Consider the following 13,561-nt stretch of genomic DNA (forward strand, 5'->3'; position numbering starts at 1 on the left):
TAAAAGATAATTTTCAGGTATACAACATACTGATTCAATATTTTTATAGATATAAATATTCCATTTGAAGTTAATACAAAATAATGGCCATATTTCCCTATGCTGTACACTGTATCCCTGTTGCTTGGGAGGAGCCCACTAATGATCTGTTCTGTAAGGAGACAGCATCATTGTCTGTGTTTTGTTTTTTCTTTTTCAAGGTGAAAGTAACATGTATTTTAGTTTTTTCTAGACAATAAGATTGACCTTTTTAGGTATACAGTTCTGTGAATTTTAACACATATTATAGACTTATGTGACCACCACCTGAGCCAGGATATAGAAGAGCTTCATCACTCTAAGATCTTCTCTCCTGCCCTCCCTTTGCATTCATCCCCTCTCTGACCTAACCCTTCATGGGTCATCCATCCTTGTACAGTGGTTTTCTCTTTTTGAGAATATCGTACAAATGGAATCATACAACAGGTAACCTTTTGAGACTGGCCTCTTAATATCTATGAGATGGGTCCAGGTTGTGGCATATATCGATAGCTTGTTCCTTTGCGTTGGTGAGTAATATCCCATTGCATGGATGTTCCATAGTTTGTTCTTTAGTACCTGCTGAGATCCTTTGGGTTGTTGCCAGTTTGGGGTTCTTAGGAATAAAGCTGCTATGAACATTTGTGTACAAGACTTGCTGTGGACCTATATTTTAATTTCTTTGGGGTACGTGCCTAGGAGTGGAATTGCCGGGTCATCTGGTAAGTATATGTTTAACTTTGTAGGAAACTGCTGAACTGCTCTCGAGTGGCTGTACCATTTTGCATTCCCACCAGCAATGGATGAGATTTCCAGTTGCTCTGCATCCATGCCAGCACTTGATATTGTCCATCTTTTAAATTTTAGTCATTGCAGATCATGTCTGATTTTGAAATACGTAATCGAGTCTCAGAAAGGTGCAGAGAGTTGTCTAAGGCCCCTTGGCTCTTGGTGGCTCCTTGAATAACAGAATCCATACCTTTTGACTTAATGGCTGTGAGTATTCTGGGTGGTGGCTGTGCTGAACAGCACTGGTGGAAGGCTGTTCCACATGCCATACCAGGAACCAGGAGCTCCTGTGTGAGATGGGGGCTGTAGACATATCAGGGCTTATGTGGCAGGGTTAAGGCATATGTCCAGGGACGAAGGAAACAAGGAAAGTAAAAAACAGAAGTGAGAAAGGACACAAGATGCACATCCTAGAATTGCAGAGGTAGGAGGGACTAAGCTGCTTCTTCAGTCCCTCATCCCCCCTGCCCTTATTTTTTCTTTTTAACTTTTATGGTGGCTCAGTGGTAAAGAACCCGCCTACCAGTGCAGGAGACACAGGAGACACGAGTTTGATCCCTGGGTCAGGAAGATCCCTGGAGGAGGAATTGACAACCCACCAGTATTCTTGCCTGAAAAATCCCATGGACAGAGGAGCCTGGTGGGCTACATTCCACGGAGTCACAAAGAGTCAGACACTACCGAGGACACAGTTAACTGACTTACAGTGTTGTGTTAGTTTCTGGTGCACAGTAAAGTGAGTCAGTTATACATCTGTGCACTCTGTTTCATCCATATAGACCATTACAGAATATTGAGTAGAGGTCCCAGTGTTATACAGTAGGTCCTTATTAGTTATCAATTTTACATATAGTAGTGTGCCCCCTTATTTTTACACTGAGGCTCAGAGAGGGGAAGCTGCCTGCCAAATGTCACTCAGCTCACTGGTGCCTCTTGATTGCGTGTGGCCGACAGATGACAGAAGCCACCTTTGTTTCCAGAAGCTTCCTTAGAAATAACACAGGCTGCTTCCCCTTGGTCCTTAAGGAGTAGAGCTGCAGATAGACACACCTGGTCAGGGTCACCGCACCCCTTCAATGTCCTGGCCTCAGGTCTGTTCTGGGTAAGGAGTTGGCTTCAAGAAGGAGCTTGTGCAGAGGGCCACGGCCACAGCTGAAAGCAGAGGGGTGACTTCACAGGGAGGAGGTTGATGGAGGACCAGGCCCTTCTGCTGAGCTGTCCCACCCACCCTCGCGGGGGAAACGGCACAGCTGTCCTGGAAGGCTGTGGACATGCTTACCCGATTGCAGAATACTTACTTTCGTTTTGAATATCATTTGTTTGGTTGCCACAGCAACGTCAAGTCTCTATTTTAATGCTAACCTGCGTGGCTGCAACTTTCTATATATAAATGCTGCTTTGCACAGTGAATTAGCTGATGCCACGGGGAAGCAGCGGATGTGGAGACAGTGGCAGAAAATGACCAGCAGGTCAGCTTTGCAAGAGGAGGGTCTGTGGGGCTGAGGTGAGTGGGCACCCAGGGCGGTGCTACTGGTCTGCGGGGCAGATGCTCGAAGCTCATTGGAGCAGGGTGAGAGCGGAGTGGGGGAGGCAGCCCCCACACCTGCCACACCTGCGGAAAGCCAGGAGGCAAGTCCTTCTTGGACGGCCTCCTGCTGGGTGGGGGCGGTGTGAGTCTTCAGTTTCTCCACAAATTCCCCCTTCCTCTTCCCTTTACCAAGTCTGGGCCAGCGGGGGGCCTGAGGCTCCTGAAAGAGGAGCCAGCCTCTGGGCAGAGTGGTGTCTGCAGTGAGCTGAGTGCTGCGTCAGTTTTCCTTGTTTTCACTTTGACTGGGTTCCCTGGTCCGGAACGTCGCCTCCTCTCTTTAGCCTTTTCTCCCTTCCCTGTTGGGGCTGGGTGGCTCCACGTGGTACAGGTAGAGTAGTCAGGAGAAGCCTGGAAGGGACCTTGGGAGTCGGCTGGTTCAACTCCCTCGCCTCTAGATGAGGGCGAAGCCCAGAGAGGTACACGCTCTGCCCGTGTCACACAGCCGGCCAGAGAGACTGGGGCGGTAACCAGCTCCCCTAGGATCTTCTGACCTGGGTACCCGTACCTCCTGTGGGCACTTCTGTCATGGAGTCAGGATGGCTGAGGGTATACACACCAGGCTGCAGAGAGGGGGCCCATTACTCGGGGGTGCTTCTTTCTTAAGTCACAAGTTGGGGGGGCATGTAGGTACCCAGCATTACATAACAGGATCAGAAGCCATTAAAGCTTCAGGAAAGAGCATGGAAGTTGGAGTCTGGAAAACTTGGATTCAACAGATTCAGCCGCTTCCCGTGTGACCACTGTGTCCACTCTTCCGAGGCTGGATTTCCCCAGGGAGTACGGGCATCTCTTCCCCAGCACTGTTGTGGACGGTCAGTGTCCCAGCTGGTGTGGACCTGTCGGCGACAACACTGGGGCCCTCGTGTGGGTACATGCCTCTGAGGACGAGGGGCCTGGAAACCACGAGCATCCATGCGGCTCCGTTCCCCAGTGACAGGGAGAGGCTGCCGCCAGCAGCAGAGGGCTTTGCTGGAGATTGGGTTTCAGACATGCCTTGAAATGCACTACTATTTTATCATCATTTAGAAAGTGTCATCTGGGCACCCTCTTCCATGATATCAAACATTCAACCGATATTTTAAGTGCGCTAGATCCAAAGGCTTGGACCCTGTTCTTTTTTCTTTCTTTATTTTTCCTTGGCTGTACCATGTGGCTTGTGGAGTCTTAGTTTCCCAGTGAGGGATCAAACCCGGGCTTATAACAGTGAAAGCACAGAGTCGTAACCACTGGACAGCCAGGGAATTCCCAACTCTTCTTTTTATTATTTTTTTAAAAATTTTATTGGAGTATAGTTGCTTTACAATGTTGTGTTATTTTCTACTGTACAGCAAAGCACCAACTCTGTTCTTGAAAAGAGGAAATGTGTACAGTAATCCTGGGTGCCCACAAGTGGTGTACAGTCTGGGGCAGAGAGATTGGAAATGAAGAGCTTGCATGTCTCTCTGGGCGGCCCAGGAAAGTGCAAAGTGAGGGAATCCCTTGCAGGAATTTATGATGGAGAGTGGGGGGGTAGGTGTCCAGTGGGGAATTTAGAAAGAGGAGCTGTTGAGAGCAGATAAAGCAGTGTTTGTTTACTAAAGCAGGCATCACTAGCCACCTTGTGTCTATAACCTGTATTAGCCAGCATGGAAAAGAGGGGAAAACAGCAGAGTGCGTTGCGTGTGGTAAAAGCAAGTATTGCCTCGTGAAACTTTTGCTTTGCATGTATATTGGGTTGTGAAATAAAATGTGCTTATTACTTTGGGTCAAACTTTCAAAACAGACAAAAAAACGACAACTGCTGGCCTGGAGTGGTGACCCAGTGAGCCTGAAGTCTCCTGTGGGTGGCTGGGAGTGGATGTCCTTTTCAAGGAAGAGCTAGAAGGAGGAAGTATGGATTCTCAGTGGGGAGAACCCACGCAAGCATTATCTTGAGAAGCTGGGGTGATGCAGTGGGCAGTTCAGATGGGGCCAAACAGGCCAGCTGGGAGGCGTGAGGTCAGGGGACCAGGGGACCAGAAGGCATCCCCTTCTCCCAGGACCTGAGAGCAGAGTTCCCTTTGGGCAGATTGAGAAGGATACCTGTGATCCTTGCCCACTCCCCCTGCTCCCTCCCCAGCGGTCCCAAAACACACATTCCCCTGCCCCGGAGCCTTGCAGAGCTCTGCACTGCTTACGCGAGGAATGAATCCAGCCGTCCTCATCCCCAGGCACCATGCTTCCAGAGTTCTGGCTCCCCAGCTGCTCAGTGTGTGTGATCCCATGGAGGAGGTGGATCTCTGCTCACTCTAACAGCTGTGTCATCCACCTTTATACCCGATGGATGTGCATCTGTCCTCCCCAAGGCTGTGGTACTGGTTCACTTTCTCCTCCTCCTGCTCCATACTTGGCTTTGCCTCTGAACGCCTTCTCTGCCTCCCTGCCCAGCTGGTGATGCATGCCTCTCTCCTTAAGCTGTATATCAGCTTCCTTACTCACTGCCTCCCCTTCCAAACCTTCTCATCAACTGTTGAAGCACCATTTTTCCATAGACAGAGTAGCATGGAATTTCCAGGGTCCACCCTTCTGGTTCCCAAACCTCATCCCATGCCTCTCTTCCAAAGAAGGTTGGAGCCAGGCTGGGGTGCTCAGCTCTGGGTGAGATGTAGTTGGTCACACGTTTTCAGCCCTTGGAAGCTGTGTCCTGATACCCCGGAATTTGGTATTCAGTTCACCCACCAGGTGTCTTAGTAGTAAGAGGTCTTAGCAAGAGGGTGACTAATACAGGGTTTTGTTGTTCAGTCACTCAGTCATGTCTGACTCCCTTGCTGCCCCATGGACTGTAGCCAGCCAGGCTCCTCTGTCCCTGGGATTTTTTTCCCAGGCAAGAATACTGGAGTGGGTTGCCATTTCCTCCTCCAGGGGATCTTCCAAACCCAGGGATGGAACTCGTGTCTCCTGCATTGGCAGGCGGATTCTTTACCACTGAGCCACCTGGGAAGCCCTAATACAGGGTAAAAGTGCTAATTATACCTTTAGTCTAGGATGGTGGTATTCAGTTCTTTAACACGAGGGCACCCTCTCTTCAAATGACTGTTTAGGCAGGTCCACAACAATTAAAACCAGGAGCTACACACTGGTGGCCAGTGGGAAAACTCCAGGGGCTTTTGGTGGTGGTTTTTTGTTTCTGCCCATGGTTTCATTTAAAAGTTGTTGAGTTGGTTACCAACCTCCAAAAATCTACAGATTTTATAGTAAGAATTCAAATCTCCAGCCTCTCTTGCAAAAAAAAAAAAATGACTAGTTTTGACGACACTGAGCCCACTGTCCTGCATGACATCAATATGCTGATGATGATGGAGGGTGTTCCAGTTTGACCCAGTCCCCACCCATCCCTATTGTGATTGCCAGCACTGAAAACTATAATGAAACCGTTGCCAGTATTTGTGTGATGTTTTTCTTAGGGTTAGGAAATAGGAAATAGACCCTGCACCCATGTGTATGAAAAGAAGGAAAGTGAGAGGGTCAGTGGTTTCCAAGAAGATACTAAAGAATCTTATTTTGAAAGTGAATGTATCAGTCTCCTAAAGATGAATTTTTAAGGAATAGACTTAGAACAGGTGCTTTTTTTTTTTTTTTTGCCTTGAAATCAGTGGTTCTCAAAGTGTGATGCCTGAACTAGCAGTCGTATCCCTTAGGATTTTGTTCAGAAATGCAGGTCATTAATGGTGCTGCCCAGACCTGCTGATTCAGAAACACAGAGGGTGGAGCCCAACAGTCTGTGTTCTGATGGCCCTGCTGAAGAAGCTGAAGGCTGAGGACCACTGCTCTGAGGCTCAGAGCACAGACAGGCTTCCAGCACCCTGTGTGGTCACTTGCCATCCTTTTAAGACCCAGAAGGGAAGAAAGGCAGGGATCCCTGACCAAAGAGAAGGAGTTGAAGGTTTCACCTGACGCCACTCCAGGCAGAGTCCTGTGCATGTTTTGAGGGCAGGAGGGGTTCTTCTGGCTCCAGAATCTCCACAAATCCCAGCACTTTGTCCGGCACTTCGTCTCTGCATCCCATTGGGGGCAATCGTGGTGAGGAGCCCTAATGCCTTTGACCATCCTGGGGAGATGCATAGTCACTGGGCTGTCTTCCCAGGGAAACAGCAGTGTGTGACCCCAACAAACAAGGCCCAGGAATGAATGACATGACGAGGGCCCAGATTGGCTGAAACTTATCATAGGTGACCAGGCATTCATGGGCTGGGAGTCCTTAGGTGGAAATGTTAATAATATACCAATTCTTTTAACACTCAGAGGTAAGAGCCCATCACAGATGTATATTTCAGCTCTCTCCTTGGTAACTCAGGCTGCTGTCATCATAGCTGATCACTTGGCTTCTGTCCACTTTCTCTCTGGTTAAAGGCTTTAATGACTTCAGTGGACAGCCTAAGTGAGCCAAGAGAGTACATTTTTTCCCGAGTGCCTTTACTTGAAGGGCACTAGGCCTGTGAGATGCTTGTTTCAGAGACCCTGACTGAGCCATTGTTGCCTTCTTTGCCCCTGGCCCATTTTGTTCCTTTATGATTTGGGGGCCCCTGCAGCGTGTGGTATGTAAGAGCCCTCCCAGCATAAAATAGGTAAACACATGGGCTGTGTGTCTGCCTCTGCCTTCTGCCTTCCTCCTTCCTCTCTTCCCCTTACCCTCCCCTTCATGTCCTGGTGACCCTGGAAAATTAAGAAACCCACTTTCTTAGTGGACTGACAGTCTTACTCAGAGACTGAAGGAGCTCCATTGATTCAGCCGTACTTGTTGGGTGCATTTTCTTTGTCTGGGGACAGATTTGAGTAGGACTCTGTTCATGTTCTCAGGAACCTCGGGTGAATAAGCCGTGGCGACCACTCATCATCAACCCCTGAACAAGGCAGCCGTGGCAGTGATGAGAGGACCAGCCCAGGGGGAGGGAAGATGGGCTGGTGGGGTGGGGGTTGTGGGGGACATCTCCTGGGAGACAGCAAGAAGTGAGAAGGCTGGCCCACCAGACAGAGCAAGATGGATCTCCATGCTGGCTGGAGCATTGAGCCAGGATGAGCCTTAATTCATGGAGGAACCGGGGAGATGACTTGGGGTCAGTGGGCAAGCATCCACCTTGAAGACAGGACACTGGGCTCAAACCAGTTCTGTGTCTTGTTAGTGGTAAGATCTTGGTTTATTCGATTCTAAAATGAAAATGATTTGATTATAAAATGAATAACTTCTTTCCCAGGATTCTTGTAAAGGTCACATAAGCCACAATAGATATGTTACTGACCCAGGATTGACAGTGCTTAAGCAAGGAAGAGCTCCAGAGAAGATAAGGACAAATGGTGAAGTGCAGACAGAGGGAATCGATTTTGCGGGGGGAAAGAGACCTGGTCCTTTGTCCTCCTTGTTATCCAACACGTGTGCTCAGTCATGTCTGACTCTTTGTGACCCCATGGACTGTAGCCCGCCAGGCTCCTCTGTCCGTGGAATTTCCCAGGCAAGAATACTGGAGTGAGTAGCCATTTCCTTCTCCAGGGCATCTTCCCAACCCAGGAATCAAGCTGGCATCTCCTGCATTGCAGGCGGATTCTTTACCACTGTGCCACCTGGGAAGCCCAACCTGTCTCATTTTTAGGAGCTTGAAGTCAGGGTTGGAAGCATTCTCTCCAGGTGTCCTGGCTGATGGCAACAATTCAAATGAAGACGCACGCGGGCCCCTTTGGGAAGGTTGCCAGGCCCTTGTGTAGGGCTTTGTGTAGGTGGGTTCACAGCTCTTGTGCACGGCCGTGTCTGTTTCTTGATCTCATTTGCTAGCAGTCACCAACTTCCCAGGAACCCTGGTGATATAGGTGTTTCCAGGCCCCACAGATTTTACTGGCCCCTTCTGCTGGTCCCCAAAATCCTAGTCTTGCCCCACGGAGCGTGCTGATTCCCTGTCACGTGCTGTTCCTCTTTGTCCTTCAGCGAGCTCGGTCTGTGTCAGGTCATATGGTGTCACTCTGAGAGGTTAGCCCGCAAGCTGTGCAGCAGGAGTGACTCAGCGTTGGGGACCTCAGCTGATGAGTCTCCTAAAGGTTGCTCAGTGGTTTCATGGGGATGGAACGGTATGGAAGTACAGCTGATACTTACAAAGTTTCTTCCATCATTTTGGCCCTCTTATTCAGTCTTTGCAAGAATTTTGTGCAGGGGGTGGTGGTATTTCCGTTTTTGCATGTGGAAAAGAAAAAGAGGTTCAAAGAGGTGAAGTGACTTGCCTGAGGTTATATGGCTGGTACGCTGTAGAACTTACACTTGAACTTCCTCTGCCCTGGCTGAAGGTGAGAAGCTAGGTTTAAGGACAAGCAGAGGCATGTCTGTGGCCATCCGTGTGGTTTGTGGGGGTTGCCTCTTCTCTTTCTTATCCGTGTCCACAGCCCAGACATCGTGCATAACCTTCTTTAGGGAGCCCCCGTCGCGGAGTGGAGGCTGTGGTTCCTCGAAGCCTCTGGAATCTTCCAGGCCTCCTTGTTGGAATGGAGCTTTGCATTTCAATGAGTGGAAAAAAAATAAGCAGAAGAGGCTTTGCCAAAAGGGAAAATCAAGTGCGTTTATGACTCCTCTTTGTGTGCACAGATGTTTCCTCCCGGGTCACCCCCCCTTTGCGGGGGCTCACTGGCCACAAACAGATGGGAAGTGGCTCATGGTTGAGCTGAGAGCCAGACTTGTTGGCAAAGGTCTTCTTGCATGGAGCCGTGTGGGGGTCAGCCTGGGGAGGGGTCCTACGTGGGGTTTGGCTTCTGCCATGCCATCTGGCCGGACCTAGTTCTCCAGCCCTGATGGCAACATTAGCACCAAGGCTTAGGGCCAAAGATCAAGGAGGAGGAGGCTTGTCGTCTAACCTCAGTCCGCCTCTGAGCCTCAGTTTCCCCATCTGTAAAATGACAACATGAGATTAAGTGATCTCTACAGTCCTTCTGATCTCTTAATTTTTGTGTTAGCCCTGCATTGGTTGAGTAAGTTCTTTACTGTTGCTCATTTTGTCTTACTTCATTTTCTTAAAAATAAAGACATTCCGCCCCCCCACCCGGACCAAATCTCCCTGTCATTTGAAAGATAACACTATGAACCCTAATCTGATAAATAGTTTTCATTTTAGGGGATGGCAAATGAGGTGTGACATGTCAAGGGGGGTTTTACTAGCAAATGTTATCTAAATATTTTGTATTCCCTGGTGGCTCAGTGGTAAAGAACCTGCCTGTCGATGTAGGAAGTTCGAGTTTGATCCCTGGGTTGCGAAGATCTCCTGGAGAAGGAAATGACAACCCACTCCAGTATTCTTGCCTGGGAAATCCCATGGACAGAGGAGCCTGGCAGGCTGCAGTTCATGAGGTTGCAAAAGAGTCAGATACGACTTAGCGACTAAAACAACAATAAGTGAGATGGGATATATCGAGGGAGATTTTATCAGCAAATATTATCTAAATATTCTTCATAAGGCTATATGCATGCATTAACTCGTAATGGAATAAGTTAAAGCGTTTTTTTAAATGCACTTAAAATGAATATGCTCATTATAGAAAACTTGGAAAATGCAGAAATAAGAAAAAATAGTTAGCATTCTTTTCTGTTTTTTTTCTTTGCTGTGCATATTTGTCTACATAATTGGGATCATATGGTACATTTAACATTGTATATGCTGATTTTGGGGGGAAAGGCACTATTTACGACTACATCTTTAAAGAAGAATTTTTAATTTTTAAAATTAACTCTAAATTTTGAACGTGATGAAATAAATTGCAACAGCCAGAGGAATCCCGCAAAACAAAGAGAGCCTTTGTAACATTTTCATGTGTTTCCTTTGTGCTCTGCTTGGAGTTGGGGGGAGCGTTATTTTCCGTGGTTGAGATCATGCTGCATACTCTCATTTCTAAAACTGGAACCACTCAGAGAAGATGATATAAAAGAGGGTTTTGATGGCGGAAAACATTGGCTATTGAGGGGTTTATGAGTCTTTCCTGTTTAAGGGTGTGGAGGAAGATTTGGTTCATTCAGTGTGAGTTTTGAATGTGCAGAAGATCATAACCCAAGTTCTTTGGCAGAGAAAGTGGCCCCTGTGATGCTCCCACATCACTTGGACCGTGGTAGATGAAGAAACAATGCCTTGTTGTTGGGTGTGTCTCCCAGCGCAGCATCCACAAAGCTTCAGTAGCTGCTCCCCCCAGCCATCGGCTTGTGCTTGGACAGAAAAGGTGGCATCAGTTACTGATGTGCCCCACATGTGGCCAGAGGCTTCGTCTGTACTGGCCGTAAAGGATGTTGCAGGAGAAACGTGTATCATAGTTCCAGGGTGGGAGGAAAGCTGCAGAGGAGGACCAAGGGAAATACTCAGTACCAAACCCTGCAGCTGGACAGTCCCCCAGACTGCACAGTTTGCTGGATTTCTGAGTTGGGGGTTGGTGCACTAAGGAAAGGAGAAGGCAGTGGCACCCCACTTCAGTACTCTTGCCTGGAAAATCCCATGGACAGAGGAGCTTGGTAGGCTGCAGTCCATGGGGTCACTAAGAGTCAGACACGACTGAGTGACTTCACTTTCACTTTTCACTTTCACGCATTGGAGAAGGAAATGGCAACCCATTCCATTGTTCTTGCCTGGAGAATCCCAGGGACCGGGGAGCCTGGTGGGCTGCCGTCTATGGGGTCGCACAGGGTCGGACACGACTGAAGCGACTTAGCAGCAGCAGTAGCAGCAGCAGCAGCAGCAGCACTAAGGAATGCATCTAGGAGATTTCCCTGGTGATCCAGTGGTTAAGACTTCGCCTTCCAATGCAGAAGTGGAAGTTTGATCCCTGGTCAGGGAGCTGGGATCCCACGTGCCTCGTGGCCAAAAAGCCAAGGCATGAAACAGAAGAAGCGTTCTAACAAATTCAACAGACTTCAAAAATGGTCCACATTAAAAAAAAAAAAAAAAAAAGGCATTTATATGGTTATTCCCCTGGCAGCATCTTCTTAATTTTGATTTCTCTCTCAATGTCTGGAGAGTAAGTGGGTGGTGTCTTCAACTTGCATGTCTACAGGAACATTCCTGTTCCTTTCATGACAAATATTAATATAACTCAGCTGGATATGTACATCTTGAATGTCTTAACTTTTTGGACAGAAACTCACATTTACAGCTCAGTCTTTTCCATCACTCAACAAATGTTTATTAGACACCCACAGGGATGAACAAAACCATGGTGATGCCCATTAAACTTTGACCTCAGTGGGATATGTTTTCTAGCACTTTCAGATGGTCCACACCAGGCCCTGATGAGCTGTGAGCGAAATAAAGCCTTCCCCACATGGAGCTTTTTATTCTAGTGGGAAGTGTTCTCTGTTAGTAGGAGCAGAGGAAAAGTCTGGAGAAGGACTGATTTCCTGATAGCATTTTTCTTGTGCTTGTTGGTGCGCATGATTTTTGTCATTGATTGTTGATTTTCATATATTTGTTCTGGTCTTTTCTAGTGGAATACTACTTAAACCTACACTGATTCATTATATCCCTGCTTTCTGTGCTTTTCAGTTTTGGGTGATCCTTTTAAGTTTACTTTGCACTTTACTGATTTAATATTTTTATTTATCCACAGCTGCTCATGTGGCTTTAAATGAGCAGTTTTCATATAATCGTTTCCTCATCCCTTTTCTTCGTTACGTCATCCTTTCTGTTTTGCCTGTTTTTTTCCACTACAGTTTTTCTGTTCCTCTCTAAGGGGTCACAGCTTCTTACATTCTAGCAGTTTCCTGCCATTTTAAATTACTTTTTGAATTACTTTCCGAGATGTGCTCTTCCTTTGAGCCTTTGGGATGGTGTTTCCTCACTCATTTCCCATGTGTTTCCCCTCCGTTTAAACTTTCTTAACAAGGCAGGATCTATGTAGACTCTGCGTTATACCAACAGAGTATATAGATCGTCTGTCACAGGCTTTGGCACTCTGTAAACTTGGGGGAAGGTGGAATCCCTTTTCACGTTTGCTCAGCTGCAGGTTCAGTGGTGTACTTATATCTCCAAGTCCGGTCCTTGTTTGCAGATTGGCCGTCACCTGCTGCATTGTCCTATACTGCCTGGTTCTCTGCTCTTCCGAATGGGTGGAGGGCGTGATAAACCCATCCTGGCCCCATCCCCGCGCACTGCTGCCAGGGCACCCTCCAGACTTGACCTGTGGGATCCAGACTTCTCCCAATAACCAACATCCCTCCCAGGCCCCTGCACCTGCCTGCACTACCTGCTGGCTCATTTTCTGGGCATCTCTGTGCCGAAACGGGTGGTGGAGAAGGAGGAGCAGCCCTCAGGCTGCTTCTGAGCCACAGGGGCTGGCTGTTCAGTGCGCAAGCGGGTGCAGATCCTGTGTATCACATCAGGACCCCAGAATGATGAGGGTGCCAAGTGCATCTCAGATTAGACACAGACCAGTGAAGGTGTAAAGGGCTGTTTCCCCTTTCACAATTAGTCTGTGCTTTGTAAGATTTTCTCCATTCACTCCACTGGCCTTAAAGGTTGTTGTTGTTCAGCCACTAAGGTGAGGTCAGGTGTCAGATATCTGACTCTTTGCAACCCCATGAACTGCAGCACACCAGGTTTCCCGGTTCTTCACTATCTCCCGGACTTTGTTCAAACTCATGTCTGTTGAGTTGATGATGCCATCCATCCATCTCATCCTCACTCTTCTTCTCCTGCCCTCAATCTTTCCCAGCATCTGGGTCTTTTCTAATGAGTCAGCTCTTCGCATCAGGTGGCCAAAGTATTGGAGCTTCAGCTTCAGCATCAGTCCTTCTAGTGAATATTCAGTGAAATTTCCTTTAGGATTGACTGGTTTGATCTCCTTGCAGACCAAGGGACTCTCAAGAGTCTTCTCCAACACCACAGTTTGAAGACATCATTTCTTTGGCACTCAGCCTTCATGGTCCAACTCTCACATCTGTACATGACTACTGGAAAGCCCATAACTTTGACTATACAGACCTTTGTCAGAAAAGCGATGTCTCTGCTTTTTAATACACTGTCTAGGTTTGTCATAGCTTTTCTTCCAAGGAGCAAGCATCTTAAAGGTTCTGGAGGATTTTTTCCTTGGATTCCGATTGCCACTATTTTTGGATTTTTCATAGCTTGGGTGGGTTTTATCTTTTCTTCTTATTGCCACTTTAGCCCAAGGTTGACAGAGGTGTTCACGGGGCTCCTGCCA

At 47.8% G+C, this 13,561-nt stretch overlaps 1 protein-coding gene across 18 annotated transcripts in view; it reads left to right on the forward strand.

Moving 5' to 3' along the window:
- The window catches only part of GAS7 (growth arrest specific 7), a 213,374-nt gene that overhangs the window by 97,690 nt on the left and 102,123 nt on the right, over positions 1–13,561 (forward strand). For 4 of the 18 annotated variants that reach the window (XM_086358916.1, XM_086358927.1, XM_086358906.1 and 1 more), the window contains exon 1: positions 2,173–2,311. The exons of the other annotated variants lie outside the window; for them this stretch is intronic. The gene's annotated coding sequence lies outside the window, so the exon portion shown is untranslated. Of the gene's footprint in view, positions 1–2,172; positions 2,312–13,561 lie in introns of those variants that run through there. 18 annotated transcript variants of the gene reach the window in all.

The sequence above is a fragment of the Bos grunniens genome, chromosome 19 (genome assembly GCF_055505025.1).
Source record: "Bos grunniens cultivar Pamir isolate PY7600 chromosome 19, Bosgru_T2T1.0, whole genome shotgun sequence".
In the NCBI taxonomy this organism is placed as follows: Eukaryota; Metazoa; Chordata; class Mammalia; order Artiodactyla; family Bovidae; genus Bos; species Bos grunniens.